Source organism: Nicotiana tabacum, chromosome 5 (assembly GCF_000715075.1).
Source record: "Nicotiana tabacum cultivar K326 chromosome 5, ASM71507v2, whole genome shotgun sequence".
In the NCBI taxonomy this organism is placed as follows: Eukaryota; Viridiplantae; Streptophyta; class Magnoliopsida; order Solanales; family Solanaceae; genus Nicotiana; species Nicotiana tabacum.
Genome location: NC_134084.1, coordinates 23060231 through 23074988, shown reverse-complemented (window position 1 = coordinate 23074988; position 14758 = coordinate 23060231). Strand labels below are relative to the sequence as shown.

The following is a 14758-nucleotide window of genomic DNA, read 5'->3' as shown; positions in this document are numbered from 1 at the left end:
CTCTCAAGTTGTTCCAGCTCATGCATAGTCTGCTTGACATAATCCATCACTGCCGAGAGGAAGGTAACGCTGGTCATGTTCTCACATCGTAGACATCGTCTGGTGATGGCATGGGCAATGGCCTTGATCCTATCCCTGGTTTGCTTCTTCTCTACGAGTAGGCGTTTTATTTGATCGCTACATATCTTGAATACCTGAGCATCCTGCATATGCTGATTCTTCAGTCGCCGTACTTCTAACTTCATCTGGGCTAATGAGTCATACCAGTATCTGCTCTCAATTTGGAAATTCTTGGCCTAATCAGCTGCTTTGATCTCAAGTATAGCCATCTCTTTCTTCATTTTGGCAACAGTTTTCTCGTGGTCGCGTTTTGATTGGTTCAAATGTCGGCGATGCTTCTCTATTCTTATTCCCCACTGTGCCTTGAGCTTTGCCATAATCTTTCCCGATTCTTCTAAACCATCTCGCCACTCCGCGACTTCTCTTTTTAAACCCTTAATCAACTGCTGGTCTGATCGACTTCTGGGCTGTTCATCAAGAGACAATCTCAATTTTTGGATTTGGGCCTTGAGTTCTTCATTCTCTTGGACCAATTTATTCTTTTCACTTTGATCTGCCGCGATTTGTATGCTGTTATTGAACCTCAGACTGTCAATTTGTAGCTTCAAATCACCGATCTCAGCGCGATACTCCTTTTCTTTTGCTAACCAATTCCATTGCCCTTGGGATGATTCTACAAAGTCTTTGAGATGCGGTCTCTTAGCTGGTCTTTCGCAAGACAGGTCGCCTCTGAACCAAGCGTGATACCCTGGGGAAACTTCCCCTTTTGCTATATCCATCACACAAGTTCTTGCCGTCAGATGTTGGCACTCACCCCAGATTTGGCGAACTTCTTCTTCGGGGAAACGGCCATCTGGACTGATCTCAATCACTTGGGTACTCAGATCTTCATCTTTCGGCACCACTTGATACCTCCCAAGTTGCCTTAGAACCCGATATGGGGCGTAGGGTTGGATGCTTTTAAGTCCCATCAACAGAAAGTGGGGCCTGGTTGCTGGCATGTATATGATTTCCTCAACAGGCGACTATCCGAGCGTCCATTGGATTTGGCTAGCAGTGAGAGTTCGGAAAAATGAGGTCCATGATGTGACGCCCTCGGGTAGATTGAAACCTTTGACTCTAGTGTAGAATTCTCCAATGCAAGTCTTCTCAGACGAACCGTAACCCAAGAGCGGAGAGCGGCGGCATAAGTGATCGGTCATCCATATTTGCAACAGTAGGTTACATCCTTCGAAAAAGTCGCCCCTGGCTCGACAAGAAGTGAGAGCCCGAAAAATGTCAGCCATAATCATAGGCGCTAGAGTACTCTTATCTTGGGTGAGCAAAGTACTGACAACCCCAGTTATTTTTAGATCGATGTTGTCGTCCTTCCTCGGGAACACTATAAGACCTAAAAAGGCCATCATGAAAGCTAACTGCCTGTGTTCGTCCCACTTTTGTCGGTTGCCTTTACTACATAGTTTGAAATCCGGCTTATTGAACCCGCCTTCATGACCGTATCTAGCATACATGAGATGGAGACTGCAGAAACCTTTGGCAAGATCTGGATGGTGAAATGTTCGGGGTATTTTCAGAAAATCCAAAAACCGGTGTACCGTGACGGCCCTAGATGCAATCAAGTACTTGAACCTTAACGGAGCTTCATCACCCCCAATGTATCCCGCTATTTCTTCCAACGTCGGGGTGAGTTCGAAGTCCAAAAAATGGAATACATTGTGCGCCGAATCCCAGTAAGTGACCAATGATCTGATAATATCACCCCGAGGCTGAATGTCTAGTAAATCCGGGAGATTTTTCAGATATTTCCTCACTTTGCCTTGCCCCTCCTTGCCTAAGTCGTTCCACCATAATCGCAACTCAAAAGGGATCTTGGTCATTATTGAAAATGGTTCGTTTTGTATCGTGCTCATCCTGCACATTTATTTAGGGTGATAAACTTTATTAGACTCAAAAATTAAAATTATCTAGATTTTTTTTTTTGCAAAAACGGGAGGTTGGACCCGCCGAGGGTTGCCTACGTATCTCACCCCGTGCGAGAATCAAACCGGCATAGTTCGGTCATCGAAAATGGAGTAACTAAACTAAACCCCTTTTTTTGGGAATTTTTGAAAGAAATGCTTTTTTTAAAAAAAAGAAAGAATTTTTTTTTTAATTTTGATTTTTGTTTTATTTTTCAAAGATAGACTTCTAAAAAAAATTTATTTGCTTTTGACTTGAACTTTGGGAATTTTTTTTGTTTTTTTTTTAAAAAAAAGAAAAGAAAAAATGTGTTTTGGTTGATTTTTCATTTGTTTCATCTTTTTCTACGGAAGAAAGAATATTTTTTTTTTTGATTCATGATGTTGCCTCTTAAATTTTGAAAGAGGGACTTTTAAGAAAATGATTTGGAATTTCTGAGTTTTTATTTATTTACAAAAGCACTTCTAAAGAAAAGTCCTAATATTTTGGGAATTCAATTTTTCAACTATTTTTTTTTGAACATTTTACAAAAGAGAGATTAAAAAGCAAAGAGTATTTTTTGGATTTTTATTGCTGATTTTTAATTCTTATTTCATTTTTTCATATGAAAGATTTCAGAAAGAGGAGACTATATTTTTTTTATTTGAGTTTAAAGAAAACTTCTATATTATTCTTTATTTCTTTTTTTTTTTGTATTTTCTAAAGAAAAATTTATAAAGAAAGAACTAAAGGAAAATATATTTTTTTCGGATTTTTGAAAATTGGGGCCGGAACCGATGAGGTTTGCCTACGTATCTCACATCCGGTGAGAATCAGACCCGCGTAGTTCGGTCAGATCAAAATAGGGGAAACAAAAATAAAATCCTTTAAAGAAAAGAAGAATAATCCCTTTTTTTGAAATTTTGTTATATGTTTTGTTTTTCATTTTATTATTTATTTTCGAAAAGAGACCAAGGAAATATTTACACATTTTAAATTTCCTCTTTTTTTTTTGAAATTTTGAAAATCTTTTAAAGCGGTGCTACAAATGAAACAATAAATTTTTTTTTGATTTTTTATTTATATTTTTTTTTTGGATTTTGAAAGTGATTAAAAGGAATAGTCAAACTGAAAGGCAAGCTTTTTTTTTTTTTATATCTTAGAAAATTCCGGTTAGGTTTGACATCACTCGGACATGGTTTTTTTTCAAAAGAATAAGTAATTATCTCCCTATCCTGCTATTCTTTTTTTTTGAAATTTTTTCGAAAACCGGTCAACATGCAGATCTGAAACAAATAGATGCGCACAACAAATGGGATGCAGCAGGATGGTCTTTTCATTCCAGGTTGCCTGTCCTAGACGGACCCAACCCCTGTGTTGAGTCCCCTATGTCAAATGCAACATGATGCAGATAAGCGTTCCTACTAGGGATCCGGCATGAGGTTTCGTTATACTAGGTTTATAACCTGGGTAGATGTTCTAGACTGTGTACCCGAGCGGACAACTCGAGTCGAAGAGGGGCAACTTACCGGGAACCAAAAGGCCGTCTGGCTTCGTAACTTATCCGTCCTCTTTCTTATTTCAGGTATCGACACTAACAGAATAGGGAGCCTCGACCAACGAGCTTCTCCCCGGAGGTGAAGAGAGAAGGGTTCGGCACAGTTTATATACAGTTCAGATAATATCAAAGCAGTAAAAAAACAAACATTGCAGCACGTTATGTCAAAACATGTAATAAATATCAGATAATAAAGCCAAATATAACAATTATTCTAAGCTCGAATTCTTGAACCCTGAACCGGAGGTTCTGGGTAACTTGTCCCCAGCAGAGTCGCCAGAGCTGTCACACCTCCTTTTTGCGCGCCCCGGCCCGAAGGCTAAGTGCGCGGGTGGAGTTTTTCCAATTTAAGTGACAATATTCGAAATGGGATTATTTATTTAATTCAGAGTCGCCACTTGGGAAAGGCTTGGTTTTTGGTGTCCCAAGTCACCGGTTTATCTTGAATCCCAAATCGAGGAAATTTTCGACTTTTCCAAATGAAGTCTGCGAACCAGAAATTCTAAGTAAGGAATTCTGTTGACCCGAGGGAAGGTGTTAGGCACCCTCGAATCCCGTGGTTCTAGCACGGTCGCTTAAATTGTTATAATGGCTAAATATCTGATTTAAATACATGTTATGACTTACGTGCTTTTATTAAGTTTAAACCGCTTTTATTATTATCTTTTATTTTTTATAGAATTGCAACGTCGCGAAAACGCGTCTCGAACCACGCCACAATCAATGCACCCGTAGTTGTTAACACGTTTCGACTCCGTTGAGATTTGGATTTGGGTCACATCAATGTGCACCCGAATTTAAGAATATAGTTTAATTAAACCGCGCCTAAAGAGTCTAATGCGTTATTATTTTTGGAGAAGGCCATGAAATTCACTAGACGGCCTATCCTGAATTCTAAATATTTATTATGGTTAATTATTGAGGGCCCAGCAATTTGCATTTTTATTTGGCGAGGCTCGTCTCATTATTTTAGAAAAAAAGGATATCCTAAAGCGACTACATTCCTATTATATTTGTCTCTAAAAATAAAAGAGAAAGACCAAACTTACTTGTTTAAGCAACTACATACTAAATATCTACTATGTTTGACGAATCCGAATTTTTGTTTGATTACCTAATTGGTTGTTTATGAGATGAGGATTACCTTGTGCCTCGTCTTCAAGGAGTGAATGAGCTTTGTTAATTTGCAAAGGGGGATTGCAAGCAGACTAATAACGTACATTAAATTCACATTAAACGACCTTCCAATTTGAATTTTAAAACTAGTTCATTTGGGTTTGATAAATGAAATCAGTTGTTTTTTAGGAAAACTACTATTAATTGAACTCAAAAAGTAGTCGCATTATTTCGAAACAGTGAATCTATATCGAAACCCCTATCGAACCTATATAGGAACAAGTAATCTAACAAGAGGGTTGGCATACATGGCCATCCTGTTAAAGTAACACCACATGAGAATTAACTTGGGGTACATTTATCTTGAAATTAAATGGAACCAAAGATAACAGATTTGACAGTTCAAAAGCCTAGACAAAATACATACAGATACTTGCCACGATTCTATATTATACTGTCATAGCTAAAATCGAAACCTAATGGTTATATTCATCGAAAATATGTCTGATCTAACAAACAATATCATCTGGTATGTCAATCAAGATGTGTATAACTCATACAGAACAATCATAGTTGGAACTAACTTAAACAAATACAGACCAAGCCACCATCCAAACTATTTTTTGAACACAAGGATTGTAAAAGTAAACAGATGTTCATTTCTTTATTTCAGCTCCAGACTTCAAACTTTCAGCCAACAAGGTTTCAGGAGTGTGTACCTGGGGAGGCTTACGATCGAAGAAGAAAGGAGGTCAGTAGAATGACAATGGCAAACAGAAACAGCAGCAGTAACAACAGGTAACAAATAGAACAGCTCCCAGTGCAAGATACAGTTAGAACCGATGGAAAAATGGCAGAAAGACAGCAGCAAACAATGCAGTAGAAACAAAACTCCAAGACAGATCAAATCCAAGAGAAACAAACAATGTGAATCAACCAATGAACTCAGCTGATACTTGAAAGAAAACAGAGTTGATTGAACAGGTTGAACGAACTGAAAATCACACGAACAAGGAAAACAATTGCTGATTTTCTGTATATCCCTCTCCCTATCTCCTTTCTTTTCAAAATCCAATGTTAGTCTTCAGTTTTGAAATTATACTTGAGTTATCAGAAAGAAACCTTTTCCAGTTTTACTGTTTTTCCAGAACTTCCAGTTCTCCAAAAATTCAGTCTGAGTTCCTCCTTTTCAACTGATGGAAGTCCCTCTCTTTTATAAGCCTAAAATCAAACCTTTAACAGCCTGTTTAGACCATCCTAAAACCCTTCCCATGTGCTCTCCTACTTTCAGATTCCACTTAACTAATTAAGTATAAACAAACCCCATGATATTCCCTGGCAGACTTACTTTGAGTAATGTTTATTATTTCTGAAACTAAAGTAGAGTATGGGCAGCAGAATATAGTCTGACAGCATATGCTGTCAAACTATTTAATTCAAAAGCCCTTATGCAGGACACAGGCTGTGCACAAATGCACCTGTGGTGCACAAATGCACATGTTGTGCACAAGTGCACATGCCCTCCAATTTCAGAACTGTAACTAAACAACACATTGATTTTACATTTCTGATTCAAATTAACAATTATAAGCACTAAACTCAGTTCCTAATTGATTCAGGCAATGCTTAAACAGAAGCAAATCGATTTGTTATTGTTCAGGCAGCTGAAACTAATTGACGACACATGTCGACTCGACTATATTAATCATAACATGTACAATCGTAGCCAAAATCAGACATTTAACAGTATCGAACATATGATTTGAATTGTACTGACTAAGAAGCATTGTACTCGAGGAATCAGTTAATCAGTTCAAATTTGAAATTCAGCTAATTGCACAACACATACATACATACATATTATCAGAACAAGTAGAAGAAGGACTCAATCAAAACACAGAGGTTCAGGCAAAGTGGACAGGACACAGTTGATAAAATTCAGGGACACAACTTAAACGAAACATGAACAGATCTTTAATCAACACATGGACTAAAAATAAAGGAAAGAGGAAAACAAAAACTCACCATAAATCCCGAAAAATAAAAAGTCTTGGCTTGGATTCGAACAGGCCCTTCTTGGGGTCGAAAGGACTTTAATCGAAGTGTTTTCAGTGAGAACACTTCGACTAAAGTCCATTAGACCTTAATCTCTTTGGCTTAAACGGATACGGACCAGTGACGAGGAACCCTAAGGTTCCAAAAATCAGATCTGGGATTCATGCTTCCCTGGTCAGATTCGGACCAAACCAAGCATGGTTTGGTCACGAGGGGGTCTGGGGAGTGTCTGGTGTGAAACTGGGGTCAAACGGTGTAAGTCAGGTTCCGACTCGAATCTTCAAATGAAGATTCGAGAAGGTGGGAAGGGATTCGAGCTAAGTGGTTAACAGATCCATGTTCAGGGTTGTGAGGGGGTTCTATGGTGTTCAGGCGGAGGTCACCGGCGTTCATGCCGCCGAATACAAGGGCGGCTAGGGTTTGGAGGGGAAGGGGATGAGGACGAAGGCTGGGGTCTCGGATAGGGGGGTAGGGTATGGTAGGAAGCTTATATATGGAATGAGTGGACTGATTTCAACCGTTGGATGAGGCGAGATGGACGGCTTGGATCTGCAGGCTTAGGAGAAACGGTGTCGTTTCATCTAAACGGGGTTTGGGTTGGTCCGGGTGGAAATGGGTCGGGTTCATCATGGGTTATGGGGAAGTGACCTTGACCGTAGGATGAGGAATGGATTAACGACTGTGATTAAAAGGCCTCATACGGCGTCGTTTAAGTAAAGGATTGGCCAGATCTGGGCCATTCCTTTGAATCCATCAACGACTCACAGGGATGGTGCCTGTACGACGTCGTTTAGGCGTCTTGCAGAGGGCCTGTTGGGACTGGGTCGTTTGGGCTGTTCATTTGGGCCTCCTGGTTTTAAAAATGGGAATTGGCCCAAAGTTCTTTTAAAACAAGTTTAAACCTCTTTTCTTTATTTCCAATTTTCTAAAAACACACAACCTAATTAAATAAAATTAAAACCATTAATTAACGTTTAATGTTTTTATCACACACATATAAAAATGTTAAAAGTAGGTAAGATTAAACAAAACAACAAATCAGGATAAAAATGCGTATTTTATGATTTTCTATTTAACAACCGAATTACGGTTCAAATTATGCCTGACACACATATTTTTTTTGTATTTTATTTTAATAGAATAGCAATGGGCAAACATCATAAACAATTAACAAAGTGTCACATAAAATCCAAAAATTGTACAGCAGGACCATTTGTTATTATTTTTTATTTCTTTTGGAGCGATTGTCGCGTAAGACAAAAATCACGTGCTCACAACTGTACTAATTTAAAAGAAATACCCAGAAGTTATTTTTCCTATTGAACAGTAGCTTCCTATATAGAAAAGTCACATTCTTCGACAATTTCTTCTACTCTCTTTCTCCGACGCACACCTGGAACTCGAATTCGTCATCGAAAATCCAGAAATATTTGGGTAGTTTTGTTGGGATCTTAAGTAGTTTGATTTTACAAAATGCAAAGCGGAGGAGATGAAGTTGGAGTTGAACAATTCGCTTCGAATCTCTCCACTTATGAAAAACAACTTCAGCAGGTAATACCCTAATTTATTTCCTCTGCGCTTTTTTATGTTATCTGAAGAATTTTCTTCCTCAATTTCCTTTTAGTTTTTCAATGTTTAATTTAAAACCCTTTCCTCTTTTCGTTTAAATTCTCCCAAACGAAAGCTTTCTCTAAACCAACCTTTGGCCCCGAAAACTCCGTCACAGGGTCAATCATCTTCTCTATTTGAGTCCAAAGATATCTCATTGAACCATTCTTTTCATGATTACATCGACCCATAATTCATGTGTGTGCGTGTTCGAATTTTCACCTTCTGATCTTTATCTAAGTTTTTGTTTTCCCTCTTTGTCTCTTATTTCCTTGAATGGTGCAGCCATAGGTATGGCCTTAGAAAAGCGAAAAAGAGAAGAAGCGCAGGAAGTAGGTGAAACGAAATGATGTATAGATAACAAATGTTGCCTATATTACTACCTGAAAGAGATTACCTAAAATATTGCAGAAAGGCCAGACTTTAACAAGGTTTTAATTTACCTTATTCAATTGAGTGAGATTGGTTCTGACGTTTGACGGAATTAGGCAGGGAAATGGAGAAGGCTTATCAGACCAGCGACTTCGACAAGTAAGCATTCTTTTCTGGTAAACAATGTCTTTTTTGTATATAAACAAAGATGATGTCCATCCCGCTAATAAAATATGCCTAAAGGAGGTGGTTCAGATCTTTTGGTTTTAACACCTGCAGTGTTGCCCCACATATTTGTGAAGTTCATTCACATATTGAAGACACTTTGTGTTCCGGCCCTTTCCTGAACCCCGCGTATAATGCACCGGGCTGCCTTTTTATTCACATACTAAAGATAGCCTATTTTTGAGGTAAACATCTGTACTATCACTCTAATTTACTAGAATTTATTTTTATTTCCATTGTAATATTTGTTGTCGTGGTAGGTAGAACCTTTTTTTTAAGATAATGGTGGTGTATAGAACCTTCTTGGCATATATCTGATGGTATCCTATCTGGTTGTTTTTTTTGAACCTTCAAGACTGCTTCATATTCAAAATTGTGTATGTTAATTATTTCTTAAATTTATTCACATATTATAGGTATGCCACTTTGGTATGAATCTATTATTTCAGTAAGACATGATATCGAGTATCCAACTCAGTGTATACAAGCGATGGAATGATATGGGCATGTTTTGCTTTTATCTTGCCCAAGTAGTAGTCCTTTGATAAGTAGTAGTCTTCAGGGATGGATCGGTTTGTTTATGATATAGAACATTTATTTTGTCTAATTTTTTGAGTTCAACTAGCTAGATCTAATAAAAGTGAAAAAGTTTGAGTAGGATAAAGGTTAGTAAGTATGTACCATTGCTGAAACTTTAGCACTACTGCTCGCTAGAGGTAAATCTCCCCTTCTGTTTGGTTGGTTTTTCATGTATTTTTATATTCTGAATTGTTGATAGTGAAGTCGAGAAGGCGTTTGATGTGATAAATAACAAGGGAAAAAGGCAACAATTAGGTTTAAGATGGAAAACCTAAAATTACATGTGAGCTTTGGAGAAGTTAAAGAAATAGAAAGTGTAAAGGGGGAAGTCTTGGAAGAGTATTGGTCTAATTTTGTAGGAAAAAAGCAGGAAAATAGAATTGGTGAATGTGAGAAGAGGGATGCAGTTATCTAAGTAGAAACAAGAAAAGCGTGAATTGCTGAATGTGAGAAGAGGGATGAAGTTATTTAAGTAGAAACAAGAAAAGCATAAATTGTTGAATGTGAGATGAGGGATGCAGTTATCTAAGTAGAAACAAGAAAAGCATGAATTGCTGAATGTGAGAAGAGGGATGAAGTTATTTAAGTAGAAACAAGAAAAGCATAAATTGTTGAATGTGAGATGAGGGATGCAGTTATCTAAGTAGAAACAAGAAAAGCATGAATTGCTGAATGTGAGAAGAGGGATGAAGTTATTTAAGTAGAAACAAGAAAAGTATGGGAGCAAAAGAAGGCAGGCGGTAGTATGGTGGAAGGATTTTTTAAGTTTTATGTTTTCATGGTTAGTCCTGTTTGGATCTTCTTTACAGTTGTTATTTTGGTTCGTAGATTGTGTAAGATAAAGAAAATACAAAGGATATGGAGCTGAACGTTGCTACTATAGATGCAAGGTTAGTAATTTCTCCATCCTTGGAGTTATTATGCCATTTCAAGACTATTGTACATCAATTTTAATATAGCTAAGTAATACTTCTAACTTTATATGAATCTCAGTACAGTGCATTCTTCAGCGTGTTTCAGAGGTTTCATATGGTGAGGGCTCATGAGCATGATCTTGAAGAAAGCTTTTAGTGGAGACGAGCTCCCGACAATATGGTTCAGATGTCATTTAATATGTATTGCGAGAATTTTATATTTCTTTTACTATGAGCCCATAATGCAGAGCTTGGAAAGGCAGACTCATGGTCAGATTCGATTCTATGAATGAAAAAGAAGTCAGCCTCTGAGTGGCATTACACATGTGGCATATTTTTCGATTATATTTCATATGCAATATCCTCCGTATCAGATGTAATTTGCACATGCAATCCGTATGCTTTTAGTTGGAAAGGCAAACGCATTGTGAGATTCAATTCTATGAGTGAAAAAGAAGTCAGCCTCTTAGACAATATTAAAAAAGAAGTCAGCCTGAGTGGAATTACACATGTGGTATTGTCACTAGGGCTGTGCATTTGGATCGGATATCCGAAATCCGATCCGATCCACTCTATTTCGGATTTTCGAATTTCAAATTTCGGATTTTCGGATTGGATACGGATTGTGTTTTATGAAATTTCGGATTTTCGATTGGATTCGGATTGGTATGATTTTAATCCGATCCGATCTGATATCCGAAATTATATGTACCTATATAAATACACACTAAAATTTTAGGGTTATGCTTATTCATTTTTCACACACCCCCTCACTCACTTAGATTTTTCCGCCTCTCTTGCACCTCTTTTCTCGTCAGTGAAGACTAAAAGAGTCTCAATGACTCAAACTTCCGACTTTTCTTTGATTTTATGTCTCTTTCTTCAGCATCTCTTCTCTTCTCTTCTGTCTTTTATGTCTATTTCATGTTCTATTTTTCAACTTTTGATTTTATTTTGATTTTTTTGTTTGTTTTGGTAGATGGAAGATGAGATAGAGACACCGAATGAACTTTAAATTGTTGAAAATTTTTGTGACAATCCGAAAAATTATTCGATCCAAAGTTTAAAATCCGATCCAATCCAATGTTAATTTGGATCGGATTCGGATTGCCCTTTTCAGAATCCGAAATCCGAAATTTGAATCCGAAATAGGCTAAATCCGATCCAATCCGATCTGTGCACAGCCCTAATTGTCACGACCCAAACCGATGGGCTGCGATGAGTGTCAGAGTCCTATTTGTCAAACACCCTTAAACATGCGTCTAAGATATGAATCTGGATAACATTTGCTACATTACGAAAATAACTTACATGAAGGAAACATGCCATCAAGGCATATGTACGTAGGGGTGTACAAAGGAAACCGACAAACCGCACCAACCCGATAATCCGAGTCAAACCGAGAAAAAAAATCCGACTATGGTTTGGTTTGATTTGGTTTGGTGTTGAAAAAAAAACCCGACCATAATTGGTTTGGTTTGGTTTTAACTAAAGAAAGTCAAACCGAAATCAAACCAACCCGACATTACATATATAGAAATTTTAGATATATTTAATATATATAAATATACTTATTGTGATGTAATTTATAAATATTTCTTAAAAGATTTCATAATTTTATCTTTTGAGGTATTATTTCAAGGTTGGACGTAGAACTTTTGAATGTTCCAATAAATTTTATAGCCATTAATATTAGTAAATTAAATAGTGCTAACAAAAGCTCAAACCAAAATCAAATCAATACTAATGCTAATAAAAGACATTCAATTCAATACTACGAACGAGAATGTATTGAATATCTATTTTTTGTTTTGCAGTAATTTAGATAAAAATGCATAACCTATTTTTATTTTTCTTTAGCATTTAGTTATGTAATTAATACTCCATTGTTAGTCTACTTATTTTAGCATGACTTAGTACTTTTAGATTATGTTTATTTTTATTATGGCTTCTTAACTAGCAATATTTATATTACATAATTTTATTGTCTTTATTGTTGAATATTTTAGGATAATGACATGACATATCTCATATTTTGTATTATTTTCTTGGAAAATACTTTATTTAGTTGTATCTTACTAGGGCTAAAGAAATACTTTGAACACAATTTATATGTTTTGTTCTATGAAGATTTTACCGGGAAAAAACCCGAAAAAATCCGAATAATCGGAAAATCCAAGAAAAACCGAGAGTGAAAAACCCGAGTTTTATTGGTTTGGTTTGGTCTTTAGATTTAACAAACCGACACAATTGGTTTGGTTTGGTAATTGTAAAATCCGAACCAACTCGACCTATGTACACCCCTATATATACGAATACATGCAGAATATAGTGGGCGAACTGGCAAGGCTGCTATAGACAACTATACATCCAAAACTGAAAGTCGACAAGGTCACATACAACCCAACTAGACATATTGTCTACAGACCTCTAATAGAAACATAATTGTATAAAGACGGGATTGAGCCACGTCATATCCATATACATATATATACACAAACATATTGTACCAAAATCAAAGAAGCTCCGGATCAAGTGGAGCACGTCAACTCTCGCTAATCAGGGATCCTAAGAAGGGGGACCGTCAGCTTGCCTACCTGCACCTGCAGACATGAAAAGCAGGCCCTGTGAAATAGGGCGTTAGTACGAAAAATGTACTGAGTATGTAAGCTATGAAAATTAGTGCGTAAAAGACATAGATGAAACATGGAATAAGGAAACATATCTTTAAATCTAAATAACTTTGTAAATTCTGAAACATTTATAATGTCATGCTCGTGTGTAAAAATGTCATGTCATGCATAGGTATAAGTGTACATAATAGCATCAAGCCACTGAGGGCATTCCATCATATCATCTCGGCCACTGTGGACAACATCGTCAGCATATACCAGCTGATCAGGTGGTGGTGCGTATATAATGTCGTAACCATTTCCCATATCCCATATATATATACGCGTATATAACACCATCTGGTCATGAGTCAATGTATATGCATAAATTGGTGAAATGCATGAAAAATACGTAATAATATTAATATTTCTTCCGGATAAACTTTTCCAACCGCGTATTATTCTGAGACCCATGAACAGAAAATAATAATAATTCTCATGGGGAATCAAAAATATAGACACCCCTACTATTTCTATGAATAGAGTAATTTATAGAAACTTTGTGTTTGCTCGTTTCTTCAGTATAATTTGGACCATGCCAAAAGAAAGAAGGAAAGACCTTAACATACATGTTCCTTGAATTATTTGAATGAAATGAAGTTCTGCTTCTATGAAAAATATTGAACGCAAAAAAATGAAGCTCCTGCTTCTTTGATTGTTGAACGAAATTTTGCTTAATTTACTTATGGACGAAGTTGCTTCATAATGAAGCTTTTGTTTGAAATGGAACGTTTCTGCTTTCATGGTTCTTGGCTTTTAAGCCAAAGGCAGATTTTGGTTTTGAATCTTTTACAAAGATAAGTTGCCAAGTCTTGTGGATATTGACAAAATCAGAAAAAGGCTAATGGATTATCACCTTGGTTATAAAAAGTGTTTTCCATCCAAGACATTAAGTTGCCACCTAGGATAGTAGACTAAAGAGTCATTGTTTTTGGTAGAGAGGGCTGCCACGTGGGGGTGTAAATTATTAAATTTTTATTCATGTATTAGCTAATCGGGTAATATCTCGTTACTCGGTAATTAATCAATTACCCGTATAATTTAAAAATTGCCCTAAATTACTTAAAATTCTATTTATTTTTAAAATACTTTATATATTATGCTACCATGGTCATATGGTACCTTGCGTGGTACTAGTTCATAATTATCGAGTATTATCGCTCGACCCGTATTTTATTCAAATTGGCCACTTTCAACGAAACACGTTTTCTTTAATCCGTGTACCCCTTTATCCTTCATAATACTTATTTATCGCTTGTTATAAATATCGTAAGTATGTTAACGTCAAGATGATCTCATCCCCGAGTCTACGTCGGTTAATTGAAAACAAAATTTAAATGTACGGAAAACGCGAGATGTAGCATCCTTCTACATCCTTCCCCCCTTAGAAACATTCGTCCTCGAATGTTCAACTCCCCGTGATCCATATAACTTTGGCAGCGTCGCCTTTGTACCAACACTACTACCAACTCTCCCTGTAAAACCTTAATAATCCAACGCCACACCAGATCATAATTATGAATAACGACAATGGCCTCACATGACCAACGATAATAACCAACACAAGAATTTATACATGTACCTTATGGTTATGATGTCTTCGTCGGAACCTTTTATGGAGGAGGAAATAAGTAGGGATATCTAGACTTTATGTTTTCCTC

At 36.8% G+C, this 14758-nt stretch overlaps 1 long non-coding RNA gene across 1 annotated transcript; it reads left to right on the top strand.

Moving 5' to 3' along the window:
• The first annotated feature begins 8581 nt into the window (after window positions 1-8581).
• On the top strand, window positions 8582-11223 carry LOC107828345 (uncharacterized). The gene is made up of 4 exons (XR_001657711.2): window positions 8582-8866; window positions 8987-9117; window positions 10340-10401; window positions 10505-11223. It is a non-coding gene; the product is annotated as an uncharacterized LOC107828345 (long non-coding RNA).
• The last annotated feature ends 3535 nt before the right edge of the window (window positions 11224-14758 follow it).